The sequence below is a fragment of the Mus musculus genome, chromosome 1 (genome assembly GCF_000001635.26).
Source record: "Mus musculus strain C57BL/6J chromosome 1, GRCm38.p6 C57BL/6J".
Classification (NCBI taxonomy): domain Eukaryota; kingdom Metazoa; phylum Chordata; class Mammalia; order Rodentia; family Muridae; genus Mus; species Mus musculus.
In genome coordinates this window covers 153672925-153689970 of record NC_000067.6, presented here as the reverse complement: position 1 = coordinate 153689970, position 17046 = coordinate 153672925, and the positions used below count along the sequence as shown (strand labels likewise).

At 46.8% G+C, this 17046-nt stretch overlaps 1 protein-coding gene across 15 annotated transcripts in view; it reads right to left on the bottom strand.

Moving 5' to 3' along the window:
• Rgs8 (regulator of G-protein signaling 8) overlaps positions 1-17046 on the bottom strand; it is a 44711-nt gene that overhangs the window by 7699 nt on the left and 19966 nt on the right. The gene's annotated exons all lie outside the window — the stretch shown is intronic.

Below are 17046 nucleotides of genomic sequence, written 5' to 3'. Positions count from 1 at the left end.
TTGATTATAACTTTTCTGCCAATGTATCTAATGGCTAACCCAGTATTTCCTCTTATTAATCAATGTCGCATGCACTGCCAAGCAGTGCTTCCAGTCCGCACATACAAGGCGAGTCACCACATTGGGCTAGGAGGAAATAACAGCTATTTATAGCCTAGGTTTTCAGTAGTTGCTTTTATTTGAAAAAGTTTTTAATCAATTGTCTTAACTCTGGAAGCAGTCCCTTCTCCTGGAATAACAATGATGCCCTTCTGGAAAGGGTTCCCAAAATAGAGAACACCCTAGAATACGGTGCCAACCTGGTTAAAAAATGACTCGATGACCATTTTTATTTCTTTTGTAATATTCATGTAAGGACAAAAATGTTACCATTTTTGGGTACTGGTCATTGAACCCAAACCCTCTGGTATACCATGCAAGTGCTTTGCCACTGAGGTATGTCCCCATCTCTCCCACCCCGGCCCCCTTGTAATTTATTGCTGGCCTAATGTCAATCTATAGCCTAAGCAGGGCTCAAACTTCTTGCCTCAGCTTCCTGAGTGGGGTTTATCTAAGATGACTTGCTCAACTGATCCCAGCTCAACAATCTCCTCTCTGTCTGTCTGTCTGTCTGTCTGTCTGTCTGTCTGTCTCTCTCTCTCTCTCTCTCTCTGTGTGTGTGTGTGTGCTGTATACATCTGACTGTGCAGTTGTACACACCTATGAATGGTCATGCTGGGGCCAGAACAACATACAGTACGCCTTGTTGTCCTGAGAGAGGGTCTCCCACTGAAGCTGACTCCTGTTTCATATAAGTTTATCCCTAAGGCCGGCAAGCTCTCAGGTATCAACTGTCTCCCCACCAATGCTGAAGTTGCAGTCATGCCCAGCCTGGAACAAGAGTATTGTGGATTCAAACATAGCACACTTGCCTACTAAACCATCTCCCAGGTCCTAGCACTTTTTAATTCCATGTCATCAATGACCTAGGCATCTGATAACCACTGCTATATGCCAGGCGAGGGCTTCTATGCCTAGCCAAGACAACTCAGTGCACACTGGTGGGACATGTGATTTTAAACATTTATTTGTAATGTATATTTATTATTATTATCACTGTCTGTATTTATATCGTGTGTGGAGAGTAATGTGCAATGTGTCATGTGATCATCAGGGGACACTTTTATGTGGGTTCTGGGACTTGAACTCAGGTCATTAGGTTTGCACAGCAAGTGCCTTTACCCACTGAGCCATCTTACTGGCCCTAAAATGTTTATTCTAAAATGTTTTATTTCTTCTTATTAAAAATATTACATTTTGCCTTCTTTTGTGTATGTATGTATATAAGTGTGTGTGTGTGTGTGTGTGTGTGTGTGTGTGTGTGTGTGTGTGTGTGTGTGTGTATTTAGAGTCTAACCATATTGTTGCCTAGACTTTCCTTCAACTAGCCCTCCTCTTGTGCCTCCTAAATGCTGGGGTCTCCATCACACAGAAGTAGGCATTTCAATGTCCACACTAGAACAACAATCCTACAAGCTACAACCTTTTATGGCAAACACCAAGGACTTGAGAAAGAAAAGCGTTTTCTGTTATATTAAGTAATTTATTGCTTATCTTTATTTTATGTACATTGGTATCTGCTGGCATGTATGTCTGGGTGGGGGGGGGGGCGTGTCAGAGCTACCTGGAACCGGAGTTACAGACAGTTTTAAGCTGCCATGTGTGTGCTGAGAATTGCAGAGGTCCTTTGGAAGAACAGTCAGTGCTCTTGACTGCTGAGCCCTCTCTTCAGCCCAATAAGAGCATTTTCATGGGGCTCCAAGAGATTTAAGCTTTGAGGGGAGGGCTGTTTTAAAGTGACTAAGTAGGGTGCTTGCGTGATTATCATCCCATCCTGGGAAGGGACTTCTGTATGGAAGGGACATTGTTGTTCACTTCATTGAATAACTGGCTTAAGTCACAGCACCACATCCAGGATGGAGAAATCAAAAAATCGTGTAAGGCTCCTTCCCACTGGGCAGGATGAGAATCAAAGCCTTCCTGTGCCAGGGAAGGAAGAAGAACTGATATGATCTAAGTTCAAGAAAGAGAGGTGGGGGGGGGGTGTTCCAGGTACCTCCCACGCCCACTCCTACACAGGTCAAACCTCTAGGGAAAAAAAAAGTAGAAACACTAAAAGCTGGCACTCCAAGTGACGAACAATGAGCTGAGAGTGAGTTACTCCATCTGATATGGATTTCAGACTAGAGGTCTACATAGTTCTGTACATCTCAGGATGCTGCCTATGGCACAGGTGACAGGCAAACACTGGATGAAATACACCGGAGGACAAATCATAACATGACTAGCCCTTAGCACCCTGTGGATGCTCTCTTTGGGACCCTTCCACATTCTATGCCCTCAAAGTTCCCCATGGAGGACATACAGACATTTCTACATGCTCTGGAGTAAACTCAGATTTGCTTACAAGCGTGCATGCCAGGAGACAGTCACTGCTTACAGATGGTCCTCTGCAGTGAAAGCTACAAGCTGAGGTTAGACGGGAGACAACTGCCCCAGAAGGGGCTGGGTCAGCAAGGGAGGACTCTGAGTAGCAACCTACAGCAGATACAGGGAAACCCAAGGACCATGGAGTCTTCCCGCATCCCTCCTTCTTTTCCTCTGCAGTGATTAATTTTCATAATAAAATTATTTTAACTGATGTAGACAAACACAGAAATCATACATAATAATGGATAAGATATGTTCTACACGTTGTGTAATATTTAAATCAAACATTTAAACACCCTTTCTTGGTGTTAAAATATTTTCAAAATACTTTTTAACTTTTAGAAATGTATAACACATTTGCTTTGACTTGGTTTGGTTTGGTTTAGGGCCAGAGTTTCACTTTTTAGCCCAAGCTGACCTGGAACCAACTATGTCACCATATCAGCTTCATAGCAACTCATAACAATCCTCCTGCCTCAGCTTCCCAAGTGCTGGGATTCCAGGTATGAGCCATAATCCCCACGTGTATGATACATTGTTATACAATATGTAGTCACCTTCCTGTATACTCCAGACCTTCTCGAACCTTTCTAACTATACCTTATGAATAACCTTTCCTGGCTCCTGGCTCCTGACTCCCTCCTTTCCTCCTTATTCTCCACAGCCCCTAGCTGCCACTCTAAACCTCAACAAGGTCTACTGTTAGGTGCTATGGATAGACAAGGTCATGTGGTACTTGCCTCATCGTCACACACTTTCCACTGTTGTCAGGGAGAGGGTTGGAAAAGCATGAACGACCCTCAAACAGTGCATTTACCTAGACCAGTGGTTCTCAGCCTTCCTAACACTGCTACCCTTTAATACGGAACCTCATGTTGTGGTGACCTCAACCATAAAATTATTTTTGTTACTACTTCATTGTTGGGCACCATCTGTTTGTGGTGAATTAGTTAAACCACTTTGGCTACTGTCGGGTCACATGCACACACCCACCCGAGAGCTCTCTGGATTGGTGAATGAAAGACATACACACACACACACACACACACACACACACACACACACATGTCAGTTTAACATGTCTTGACTAGCTCAATGGTTAGGCATTCTAAAACTCCCCTCCTGCATTCATAAGACTTCCTAAATCTATATTTTATCCTTATTGTCTTGGCTCCTTCTGGGCAGCCCTCTATCTTTTCTGCCCAAGTTGCTTCTGGGCAGCCCTTCCTTCGTGTACCTATATTTCAGGCGGTACTCCCTCCTGTTCCTTCACAGCATGGTCTGTCCTATCCCTTCTCATGGCAGACCCTCTCCTCCTCCTTTCTTCCCCCAGGAACCTAAAAGTCTTGCCTCTTTCATCCTGCGCAGCCATTGGCCATTGGCTCTTTATTGATCAATCACAAACCAATTGGAGACAGAGGCCGTCAGTGTTTGGACATGTTGTGTCCAAATTTGGGGAGCCAAATTAAGACAAAACATTAGCACCAATCCCCAACATAATAACTGTAATCTTGCTACTGCTATGAAGTGTAAGTAAATAGCCATTTTCTGGTGGTTTTAGGCAACCCCCGTAAAAGGGTGAGTTTACCGCTAAGGGGTCATGACCCACAGGTTGAGAACCACTGATCTAGAAGGCCTGGGAAGTGACTCAGCCGAGCTCTGGCAGTTTTTAAGCTAGAGGGAACTAAATTCCTTAAATGGGAGAGTTCAAGTTCACTGTTTTGTTTCCCTCTAAACAGAAACAGATGCCTGAGAATAAATGGAGTTGCAGATAAAGAATATTACATTTCTGCTTCCCTCTACTGTATTAATAAGCAGCCCTTATGGCCCCAGCTCTCTAGGACACAGAGCTTATCTCTCTTCACTTAGATCCCAGCTTTGGTGGGTCTTGGCGAGGATTAGAAGAGCTTATGCCTACACCGTACTCCCTGATGTGGCTCTCCTTCTCCCCAGCTTACAGAGAAAGTTATGGAAGCTGAGAAAGAACTTGCCTGACCTCATAGCTGACAACACACTGCATTAGCGAGTAAGGGTTATTAACTGGAATAACAACTCCATCTTTACTGATTGGTGCATTCACCCCGTTAGGTGACCCAGCCATTCCAACGGGTGCAGAGAGCAGACACAGATACCATGGGCTGAGCACCAACACTTACTTCTTTTTGCATCTGGAATGTGGATGCAATATGACCAGCCACCTCGCACCTCAGACACCATGACTTTCCTGCATTGCTAGGCTATGATCAGGACGATTATGATGTGGTGGGGTAAGTTTGATGACAGGGGAGGACAAGGTGCTCTGAAGGAACCCCAAATCCCCTGAACTAAGTCTGGAACCAAAGATCTGCAGGAAGAAGCTCCTCACCCGCTGGGGGTTGTAACGGAGAAGGGAGCAACAAGAAAGAAGGAAGGGGTGGTGGAGAAGGTGATTTCAGGAAGAGAGAACCACATTACAGAGGTGCGAACTTTAAAACATTCGGTTAGTATAATGTAAAAACCCTTTAGATAGATTGGTTGTTAATGAGATCAAACTCGATGGCCCTCCCTTTCAGACAGGCATACACAGAGGAGACACCTGTGAAAGAGCCAGGGAGATGGAGGTGGATGTACAGCCCTGCAAAAGGCCAGGAGAGAGAAATTCTGCACGAAGGAGGAAGTGGCTGCTGTGTGCCAGCCTCCTAGAGGTCAGGCTGGAGAGGATGGAGAAGACGTGGTGGGGTGACGTGGGAAGGAAGTGTCCATTCAGGTGTCTCTCGAAAGAGATTTGGCCAAAAAAAGAAAGAGAGAGAGAGAGAGAGAGAGAGAGAGAGAGAGAGAGAGAGAGAGAGAAAGAGAAGAGAAGAGAAGAGAAGAGAAGAGAAGAGAAGAGAAGAGAAGAGAAGAGAAGAGAAGAGAAGAGAAGAGAAGAGAAGAGAAGAGAAGAGAAGAGAAGAGAAGAGAAGAGAAGAATGTGTGTGTGTAGGGGGGGGGGAATGGAGCATAGCTAAGGGCAAGCCTGAGATCAGAGATGTTTCTGTTCGCTTTCAGGATACTTTCGATACACTTAAATGTTGATGTGTCAGAAAAGACTTGTTGAGTAAGAGGAGTTAAATAAAGGCTTGACAGGAAGGCAGAAAGGTGGCCTGAGCACACAGTTCTGATGGAGAGAAAGAGAGGCTGTGGGACAGTGCGGGGGGGATCCTCGAGTTTAGGGTGGGGAGGGGGAGGAGTTCTATCTGATGTGTGGGAGGTGATGGGCTAATTTTTATTCATTTAGGAGTTGGGTCAAGGAACTTTATTTACTGTATCTCAGGCTTTCTGTTCAAGAGTTTACAAAACCCCAGTTGAATCAATTTTCAAAATGCTGCTCAGTAATAGATAGCATGCCACACTTTCCACAGGGAGATGCTAAAGGGCTGGTGGTTTGCCTCGGCAGGTAGAGTGCTAGTCTTCTGCGCATGAAACCTGGGTTCCGATCTCCCACAGCACATAAAACTGGATGTTATGGTATGAGTCTATAATTCCATAACCCCAGTGGAGGGGAGGTGGAGGAAGGACAATCAGAAGGTTAGGCTCAGCTACATAGTGAGTTCGGGACCAGCCTGAGGAGATGAGAGCGGGGAGAGGGAAAAGAAGGAGGGGTGGGGAGAAGGGGGAGGGGAGAGCAGAGAAAGGAGCTGAATCAATGGCCCCCGCTGCATAGCTGGGGTGAACCAAGATGCCATCCCAGGTCCACAGGACTCCAGAGCAAGATCTTGACAGCAGTGTTTGTAGGAAGGAGAAGAGCAGGTGAAATGAGTGCTCGAAGAGCAAGAAGCTAGCATTGGGGAAGGTAGGTTTTAGAGAGGGACTGAGAGGAAATGGTAGGGCTTGCCTTCCTTAAGAATGAGAGTAAGCAGCAAACGAAACGGTGGTGATGACAGAATCAGTCGTGGCGGGGGCGGGCGGGGGGGCATATTCGAGATGCATCCAATTGGATAGCCTTGACCTTTATTCATTTGGGGTGAGGTTGCTGGGAACGAGGTCCAGAACTACAAGCACAAAGAAGTCATGTGAAATCACTGCCTCGCTTTCCAGCCTCTGTAATGTAATGAGCGTGAAGGAGTCCTATAAAATAACGGATTGTGTTATGATAGGTGCCACATGTGCTATAGGGGAGACGCCTGGGAGAGTGGCAAAGAGTCAGAGCAGCCAGAAATGAGCCTAAGTGCAGCAGGGAACAGAAAGCAATCGTGATGGCTTAGACTTTGATTCCTGGAGAGAGCTTCCATGCCCGAAGAAGGGAACAGAAACAGATTCTAATTTGGGAATGTAGCCATCCTTCAAAGAGTCCTTGACCCTAGGGAGCAGCAATTTGAGAACTGGAAGTTAGAACAAAGAAAGGCAGAAGAACAGAAGTTTTAAAACAGCGCTGGAGTCAGAATATATGCCTTGAAACACTCTCCGAAAGTATTTACTGAGCACTGACTTTGGCCACACCAAGTGCTTTCTGAACCTCGTGGTAGATCCATAGCATAGATCTTGATGACTTTACCATTTGAGAAAAGAGAAAAACACACCTTAGGGAAGGTACATGACTTGCCTTGGTCATGTGATCCATTGGTGGCAGGAAAGCCAAGTTAAGAAGCAAATATTAGGGGGCTGCAAAGGAGGCTTAGCTGTATAGAGCATTTGTTGCTCTTGCTGAGGACATGGGTTTGATTCCCATCACCTACATGGTGGCTCACAACCATCTGTAACCCCAGTCCTGTAGATCAAACTCCCTCTTCGGACCTCTTGGGACACAAGACACACGTGGTGAACACACGTACGTGAAGGCAAAACATCCATACACATAAAATAAATAAATCTAAAATAAGAAAGATGTCAACATTAGCATCTGTGTTGGTGGTTTCATCTCCAGACCTCTAGGACCTGGGGCCTAAGGGTTGCTGAGGTGGAATGACAGAAAGGAGCCCCACGCAAGGCAAGACAGGGAGCCATGAGGAACCCTGTGGATTCCCTGTCTACGAGCGACAGCAGAAGCCAGAGGGATGGAGAAGTAAATGAAGAAAGCCACTTAGGTGGGAAAGAATCTAGTTCCAAGAACCGACACATAGACACAAAGATGGGCGTGGGCCTCAGAGTTTGATGAATTACACTGTGAGGAACTGAAGGAACTGCACAGGTTGGGAACCTGAAGGGATGTGTGTGGCAAACTCTCAGGTGGCTCGGCAGCACCCCTGGCTGGGCAGGCAGCCTGCCAGAGAGAGCCACGCCTATCCACAAGTGGAAGCAGCAGAGGCCTCACTTGACACCAGTTTGAGCACAACCAAGCCCCCACTCATGTGCACAACACATTCAGCCTTACTGACCTCATGGTCCTCACGGGAGAAGGCCAGGGTAGATTGGAACACCCTTTCCAAGGAGAGTTACTGCTCTGTCCTGTACTCAGACCTGCCCTCCTCAGACATCCTGTCTCCTCCTTCCCCTCAACACCGTCACTGCCACACACAGAGGACTTACTCCAGGCCACTGTCACCCTAACTTTATAGCCCGATACATCATGGAATCAATGTGATTAAGAAAAAGGTCCTGGAGCAAGAGAGGGCTCTGTCAATAAGTGCTCATTGCACAAGCACAAGGACCCGAGTTCAGGTCCTCAGAATCTTCGTAAGATGAAACAAAAAGCAGGCTGGCCAGCCCAGCCTATGTCAACGAGAGACTCTGTTTCAATAGAACAAGGTGGGTCCTGACAAGACGCCTGACCTGCAACTGCATTTGCACGCATGTGCTTGTGCATCTGCACATGTATGCACACAAACATACACACACACACACACACACACACACACATACACAGGGGCTCTGGTTTTGAATCCTATATGACCTTGGGAGAGTACTCTAACATCTTAAAGCCCAAGATGGAAATCTAACTTGTAAAAATGGAGACCATTCGGGAACTCACTGCGCTGTACGGATCAAGTGAAGCAATCTATGCAAAATTGCTTGGTACTCACTACGAGCAGTCAATAGTGCTAGTCGTAGGCTTGGTTTACAAAAGGAGTGTGAGATCTGAGCATAGAACTGCCTGTGGTCACTAAGCCAGTAAAAGGAGCAAAGGAGATTTGCCTACACATCTGGGTGATGTTAGAGCACGCCTGTCCTCTCTCCAATGACCACTTTCTTCAAAGAGGGGATGAATGTTAAACCCCGGTCAGGCAAACACACTGAGCATATGTGTGCCACAGCCCTGCAAAGGTGCCATTTGGCTCACAGGCTTGGGGCTGGTCCAGCTGGAGGACACCTCCCATCACCTTTTCTATGGTGAGAACTGAGGCTATTAGGAACCACCAAGAGCCTGGAATCTACCTAAATTCTTTCCATCCTGCAACCCCAACAGTCAGCCTACCACTAGTGGTTCTTTCATTGAGAGAAAACTAACTTGTCCTTCTCAGCATCCCATTGTACCTTCCTGGGCATCCTTTCCAGCCTTTAGCCAGGGACCACAAGCATCCTTGGAAATACACTGCTCTCTTCTAGGCATCAAATCGATTGGTTGCCTGCTGTTCAGGATGGGATGGGGAGTGGGGGTGGGGGTGGGGGTCGGCAAGGGCTAAACCCAGGCATTCACTCCACTTTGGAGTTGTCAGGGATTTCAAGGGAGCGTTTGAGGGGCCAAGAAAAGAGAAATAACGGCCCTGTTGCCATGGACTCTCCTGGTGTCTGGACCTGAGAAGCAAGAACAGACGGCAGCAAAGGCAGCCATCACAAAGGCCGGCAGATGCACCTGCCCTCATCCCTTCTCAACTCACCCACATTCTCTACCCAATCGCTCTCAGCCACAGCCTCCTCCCCCTACCCTTTTTATGCTCCCAGAACAGGTGTCACTGCAGGTAGGCCATGGAGGTTCACTGAGCAAAGAGACATTCCACCCAAGAACAACCGAAGTGAGTGGTGGGGGTGGGGGAGTTCTGGGGATGCAGGAAGCACCAATGCTTCAGAAGCTCCGCCTCCTTCTGCCAGCAGCCCCGCCTCTTCCTGCCAGTAGCAGATGGCAGGAGGCAACAGCATCCTCAGGACAGACCACTTGCTCCAAGCCTGGTCCGAGTCTCTTGCTGATGTGTCCCAGCAAGTGAATTACTGGGGATGGGGGACGGGGGGGGGGGGAGCAGGGACCTATTTTTTCTTCTCATTCACTTCTTTTCTCACCATCCTTCTCCCAGTAAGCTTTGCATTGGTTCCTCTGCATCTTCCCTACCCCTTGTCCTGTTTCTTGTCTTTTACCATTTTTCTCCCCTGTCATTCCACCATTCACTTTCCCTCCGGAGGACCCTCCTTCCTGCCTTCTGTTTGTCCACAAACCGTAATTGGTTCTAAATGCAGAGTGTTGATTTATCACTAAACAACTCAGCGGCATCTGCTGTTATCTCTAGGGGTGGCCATGTTTGCATTAGCAGTGCCGCCGAAGCTAGAGACCTGTGTACACTGCACACTAGGTGGGGAAGACTGGAGCTCTGATCCAGACCCCACTCTAGAACCTTACTCCTGAGCTCCCGCACATTTTGGGCAACATGACTCCAACCCCAGAAGCTATTGTGCCCTGGCTCTGACACACAGTATTTGGCATGAGCTAGTGTGTAGAGAGGTGTGGCCTCTCTGTTCTTTAGTCTCCTCCACAGGGTTAAGGGGACTGCAATGGGTTTACACACACACACACACACACACACACGTGACAGGCAGAGCCTGACTTATAAGCAGGGAATGCTGGATACTTGTTCATGACTGTTACTCTCATGTTCTAAGGGAATGCTGATCCATAACTGAATGTTTAATGCTAAATGCAGTCCTGGCAATCAAAGGCAGTGGACGGGCAGTGAACAGTTCAGAAAAAAACAGGAGAGGAGGAGGAGGAGGGAGGTGAGGGCTCTCTTCTAGTTGTTTTATTAGCATTTGACTTAGGCTTTCTTTGAATAACCCTCCCAGGAGTCAAGGCTCTGGAAACAGCACAAAGGTTTTGGGATGGGTGCCTTGCCAGCAGCAGGAAGGGACAGGCATGTACAGTTCAGGATTCCTGGAACAGTGGGCAGGATATTGGCGTCCTTTCGAACAGCCACAGAACCTCCAAGAACATGCCGTGGCCGCACATGCTGCCGGCTGCTGGCTGGCTCCCTCTGATTCTTTCCTGCGGCGTGCTTACATAAGGGGAGAAATTGGGTCACTATGAATGAGCGGTGCAGCGGGTACAGCAGGGAGGGTGGCTTAGGTAACAGTTCAAGGTCCAGCAGCCCCGATTTAGCTGGCAGCAAGGGTGGACTTGAGCCTCCATCAGTTCCCAGGCTCAGGAAAACACAAAACAAACAAGGGGGGAAAACTATTTTTAAACACTGTGTTTACCAAAGTACTCTCTCAAAACCCAGCGTCCTCTTGCATTCCTGATCAATGGGAGAAAACAGTCCATTGAATAGAATCCAAAGTCAAGCCGAGGATAGGAGCCGGAAAATGTGTTTATACAAGCTAAGGTGCATAAGCTACTGGAGAAGACAAAACCTGTTTCCCTCGGAACCAAGCCGCTGGTTTAAATTTTGCAGTGAGAATCACGTCAGGGTCAGAAAATCTTCCTCTGTGTCATCTGTGAGGCAAAGGTTTTGAAGTAAATGACTGTGGCTAATCAAGATTCATGTATGGATTTTACTTAGGGAACAAACTATTGCCAGTTATGAGATCTGCTGGCAAGCAATTGGGATGCTAATTATAATTTCACACTTATGATTACTGGTTTTCTTAAATGATCTCTGGTATATATCACCTGTGTGTGTGTGTGTGTGTGTGTGTGTGTGTGTGTGTGTGTGTGTGTGTGTGTGTGTGTGTGTTAGGATGACAGTATATCAGGCTTCTTCCTCTTCCTAAGATACAGAAGCAGAAGAAAGGCCATACAGAGCTTACAGCTGCTACCCCAATAAAAAAGTACTAAAGGCCAGGTGGTGGTTGCCCATGCCTTTAATGCCAGCAGTCGGGACAGAGAGATCTCTGTGAGCCCAAGAACAGAGTGAGTTAGAGGACAGCCTGGGCTACGCAGTGGATCACTGTCTCAAAGAACAAAACTAAACAACAAGAACCAAAAAAAAAAAAAGTACTGTAAAGCTCACAGATGCTAGTCTGTAGCCTAAAAAAAAATCTCCACATTCAGTATCAAAGAGTAGTTCTCAGATGCATTTTATGGAAGAATACTGCTGGGACCCTCAACCAAGGGAACATACCAGATTTTACCTCCTGGGCTTGTAAAAACTCCACTCCCAGCAGGGTTCTCTCACATTCATTAGGGAAGGTGGGTAGGAAGACAAGAGGGAATCACAAAAGCTCAGGAGAGCTGAGTAAAAAGAAACATCAAGTCACTCTGGGAAGTCTCCCTCTGATCTGCTGCCTCAAGCTGTCCACGGGATCAGTACGCCTTCCATTAGCACAGGCACACAGGACTCACAAAATGCGTATTTTCTCAGTAAGCCAATGTATTATAGCAAAAAATAATCAGACAGCTATCCTTTATCAGGCCTTCTGTGTACCAGGTCACCTCTTTTAGCATTTGGGGAACAGCAACTGTGTTGAAGTCTTACGCCGTACAAGCCTTCCTTCCCCTTTCACAGATGAGGAAAACTGAGGCTCCTTGCCATTAGGTGATGGGCCTGAGGTCACAGAGCTGATGAGGGACAGGAGGCGGGGTTAGGAACTTGCACAGCTGCTTCTCTTCAGACCTTTTATAGGCAATGAGGAGCTGCCCATTGTCCTGGAGCCCCTCCCAGCAAGGTACAAGGGAAGCTTACAGCGGTGCTCTTGTAATTGACAGAAGAGCCGGGAAACTCCTTTTCCACCCATCTCCACTCCACGGAGTTAACTCAGCCTCTGCCTTTTTGTTTTATTCTATCTATCTATCTATCTATCTATCTATCTATCTATCTATCTATCTATCTCTTCCTTCCTTCCTTCCTTCCTTTTCTTTTGACTACCTATGGGATCCTCCACACCACACACATGGGACCCATAATACCCTGATAGTCCATTACAGGCAGATGCTGCCTGAGGCCTCAATGTCCTCCATAGAATACAAAGTTTCTCCAAAAGCCTGGGCTACCCACCCCACCAGAACACAATCCTTTCCTGTTTTGCACACTTGTGCTTGAAAGCAGAGTTTCTCAAGCTTGCCATTTCGGAAAGACTCCTGGGAAAACCATACCCCAGCCTCCAATCCCCAGGGATTCTGGTTCCACAGGTCTGAGATAAGATCTAAAAATGTTCATTTCGTACAAGCTCCTGCAGGTGCTGCTGCAGATGCCTTGGTTCACACTTTGAATAAGACTTCTCTAGAATTTTCTGACTTAAACAGTATGGGGAGAGTCGAGTGATAAATGGAAGCCTGCCTATTTGCCCTGGAGCTAAAGCTTGCCCAGATGAACACTGTAGAGTGTCCCCAAGAGCTGATCATTTAGCTTTTATCTGATCATTGGTTTGGGGGGTCTTTTATGTAGTAGCTGTGTGAACAGCTTAACTTATTTTGTGTTTTTATATCTCAACCATTCCCTGAAGGGGACTAAGTTTTATGCGCCACAGACTTCTCCATTGGCCTTGTTTTACAGAGACGGACAATGATGTTACTGTGAAAGGGCTCTCCGTGGTCTTACTTCCCCTAACCTGACATTCCCTGGGGCCAGTGGGTCAAGTGAATAGAAGCCTTCCATCAGATTCCATACAAACTATTACACAAGATGGCCTTCCACATCAGTCCCCAAGGGAGGCGCTCCAGGTGGGGTCGGGTATAAACCTGCAAGTTACTCAAGTTTTATGTCCAAGGAAGGGAGGGAGGGAGGGAGGGAGGGAGGGAGGGAGGGAGGGAGGGAGGATGGATGGATGCATGCAGGAGCAAGGCAAAGGCAAGAGGAGGAAGAGAGAATGAGAAAGAGAAAGGTAGTAGGGAAAGAGAAGCAGGAGGGAGGGGAAGAGGAAAGCAGGGAGAGGAGGGGAAGGGAAGAAGAGAAAGATGGAAGGAAAGAGGAAAGAAAAGGGGGGAAAGCAAAAAAGAGAATATTTCTTCAGAGTTCAGGGCTAAATATCCCTCTAAAAGCAGGACAAATGAGTGCATGCCTAAACCTCATGGAAAATAGAACTAAAAATAAAAATAAAAGCAAAAGGTAAACACACTGGGGTTTTTCCCTATCTTCAAGTTGCCTGACAGAGTAGATTTCCCACAAACTGGAAGGTTTGGTTCTGTTAGGTATTAGCTTCAGAGCAGAAAGACTTCTAGGCACACACACAAACACACACTCGAGAGCACACCACACACACACACTCATCTCCCTTCAGGGCAGACTGCATGCACAATTCAGATATCAAGTCTAACTATAATTGGACGAACAGGGAAAAGCTTCCAAATTAGCACATATTAGAAACCCATCTAGCTAATGAAGCCATCAGCAGTGGCCATTTCAGTTGCATTTGTTGGTTTTAAGGAAAGCACTTAGCAAGCGCTGACCTCTTCGCTCATGAGTGCTTTTCCTCTGTGCTCGTCTGTAAACAAATACGATGAAAATAAAACTACTCTAAGTATTTTCCTCCCACATTTTTTTTAACTCTAAGGTTTTGAAAATAGTAAAGTGGCTTTTTTCTCCCTGAGACCTGAGCCTATGCAGTGCTCAAAAGGAAGAAGAACACAGGTACGTTGGTCCCCCTTCTGGTTGCTGAGACTATTTCATGTAAAAGCACACTTATGTAACCGTATAGGCAGTGCTTAGTCAAACCACCTGCCACAGGTGATTGGTTATCACCCAGCCTCTATGTCTGCTCCAGAGAACACCCTAAGACCAGAGCAGAACTGAACTCAGCCTCTGTCACATCTGGTTCCAGCTCCTTTGTCAGACAGTTGAGAAATCTGATTTCCTAAATAGCAAGGTTTCCACTAGGGCCACCTCAATCTCCAGGAGTAAATGGGACACGGATGTGCATGCACACACACACACACACACACACACACACACACACACACAATCAGGATCATAGATCTAACACCAGTTCCTATTCTTCCCTTAAATGTCCGAAAGCCTGGTCCTTGACTACTGGAAATCATTGTCCCAGCCAAGTAGGACTTCCGCACTGATGAAGCAGGATTTAAGAGCAGTACTGTAAGCCAGGCTTCTGTTTGCAATCCCAAGGCCACCTGGCCTGCGATGAAAACACTGCTTCTGTTCCTTGCTTTATTGTGAGCATTGAGAACCTCAAAGGTCTCAAAGACCTTCATTCTCCGACAGAGTTAGACCATGGCCTCTTTCTCCTGTGCTACTTCCCTGCTGCACAGACTGTGTGCACGATGCACAAACACACCTTTAAGAAATAACTAAACAACATCAGAACATGGGAAGCAAAGATGCTCTAGAGGTTGAGAAGGGCCTGGAGGGTGGGGTGGGGTGGTAATTATCTAATTCCACAGATTAGAGAAGCCTGGGAGGGAGAGATACCTCAGTGTGAAGAATGACAGAGGAGTGGGTTCTAGACTAAGCCCCACTGTTCTGGGTCCCAGCCATGCAGGAATTCTGTACTCCTCACTCCTTAGGATATTATGTGTCTTAATTGGAAGCTCTGCACTGGTCCCATTAGTGCTATTGGAGACAGGCACATGTGAAATCTCATTGGAGAAGTTTAATCAGCCCTGATTGAGTCACAATACCAACCCAAATTCATTAGAGTTCTAGAAAGCTGTCAGCACCTTTTAAGGTGGCCTGGGTTCTGATTGCTTCACGGCTTTCTGGGAGCAATAAATATCCAAACCCTGAAAGCTCGAAGTTCTTCTGCCAGTGAACCCCAAATACCCTTTTCCTCCCAAGAACTCTCCAGCTGTGACCAGGTAGCAGGATTCCCGTCCCAGCGGTCCTGGAAATCAACGTGTTCCTTGACAGGAGGACCACACATCTGCAGATCTAAGAGTCCCTGAATCTCTAGTTCTCTTCGCAGGCTTAATATTAATAATTGGGTACAAAGTTCACTATCAAGGTATGTGTTTTGCATTTAGTAAATAAATGTATCATAAGGGAAAAACCAGCCACAATATCATTACATCACATCTTGAGGAAAGAGGCCACCGTTCTGACAATCATTTAGTTTCCTGTCTGCTGGTGGTGGCAAGCAGGCATCTCTGACCCTGTTTTTGGAATGAGGGGACAGCCTGGGGGACTTGCGCTGAGGCTGACATAGAAACGGGACTTGAGGATGACCTTGAATCAAAGCCAGCCCGAAGAGAAGACGTAGTGTGGGAGTGACATTTCTTCCGCAGAACTCGACTCCAGGAAAATAATCAATGCTCTCATTTTTGGACAAGCATGACTGTCTAATGCTGAATATCCCCACACGTGTGCCACTGCCTTGGCAGACTCACCCTGCCAGCTTGCTATTGAGGCACGGCTGTGTCACGTATGCCGCACACTCCACGCTGAATCATTTTCCTGCCTAAGTATATCCCGAGGAATACCAAAGTCACAAGTGGTTTGTAATGTGCACTTACTCTTAGATATGGCAGCTTATTTTTAAATCTACTCCAAAGTATTTGTTCAGCTGGGGAGATGGCTCGGTTAGCAAAGTGCTCGTGGTGCTGCCATGAGAACCTGGCTTCAGACCCCCAACACCTCCATAAAATAATAAGTGTGAAAGAAGAGGCTGGTTCCTAGATCTCATTGGTCAGCTAATGTTGCCTAACTAGTAGGCTCCAGGTTTACTGAAAGACTGTCTCAACGACAACAACAACAACAACAACAACAAACGTAGATAGCTGGCAAGCTGGCTGAGCAGGTAAGGGCATTTGCAACCAAGCCTGACTCCTAAGTTCAATCCCCAGGACCCTCATGGTAGAAGCAGAGAACCAACTTCCAGAAGTCATCTACTAAACTCAGTAAGTGCCCTGACGCAGGCATGAGCCCACACACCTACACACCTACACACCCACACACCCATATGTATACACATACACACAAACAAATCAATAATAAATAAAGTAGAGAGTGATAGAAGAAGAAACAGCAACCTCTGGTCTCCACACACATGCACACATGTGTACACAGGCACACACAAATGCATACTTGCATATGCCCCCTGCTCCCCCTGCTCCCCGCCCACAGAGTATTTCTTAATTTGTTTGTTAAGAATGAGAAGCAAAGTCAGAGGATGTAACTTCATCAAATTAAGAGCAAAATCACTTCTTGTCCTTGTATGATGGTGATGGTGGTGATGGTGGCGGTGATGATGATGATGCAAAGCTGAAGATGAAACCTAGAGTCTCTCCACTCAGCTACCATTCCAGACCTGGACAAGCCAAGTCACTTTTAATGGCATCTGCTAAAAACCACCATGACCACCCCAGCATCCAGTAACCAAGCCAGGTCAACAATTGAGGTCACAGATCTGAGTCCCAACCATAGCGTTCAAATTTAACTGTCCAGAAACGCATTCCCCAATATAGGAACAACACAGCAAAATGTAGGCAGCCCTTCTGTTCCCCGACCTCATGCTGCCATGAGGAACTGAGGAGGAACACTGAATGTCTTGTCTGCAACCTTCCTGTCTCCTCAGTACACCCCCTCTCTC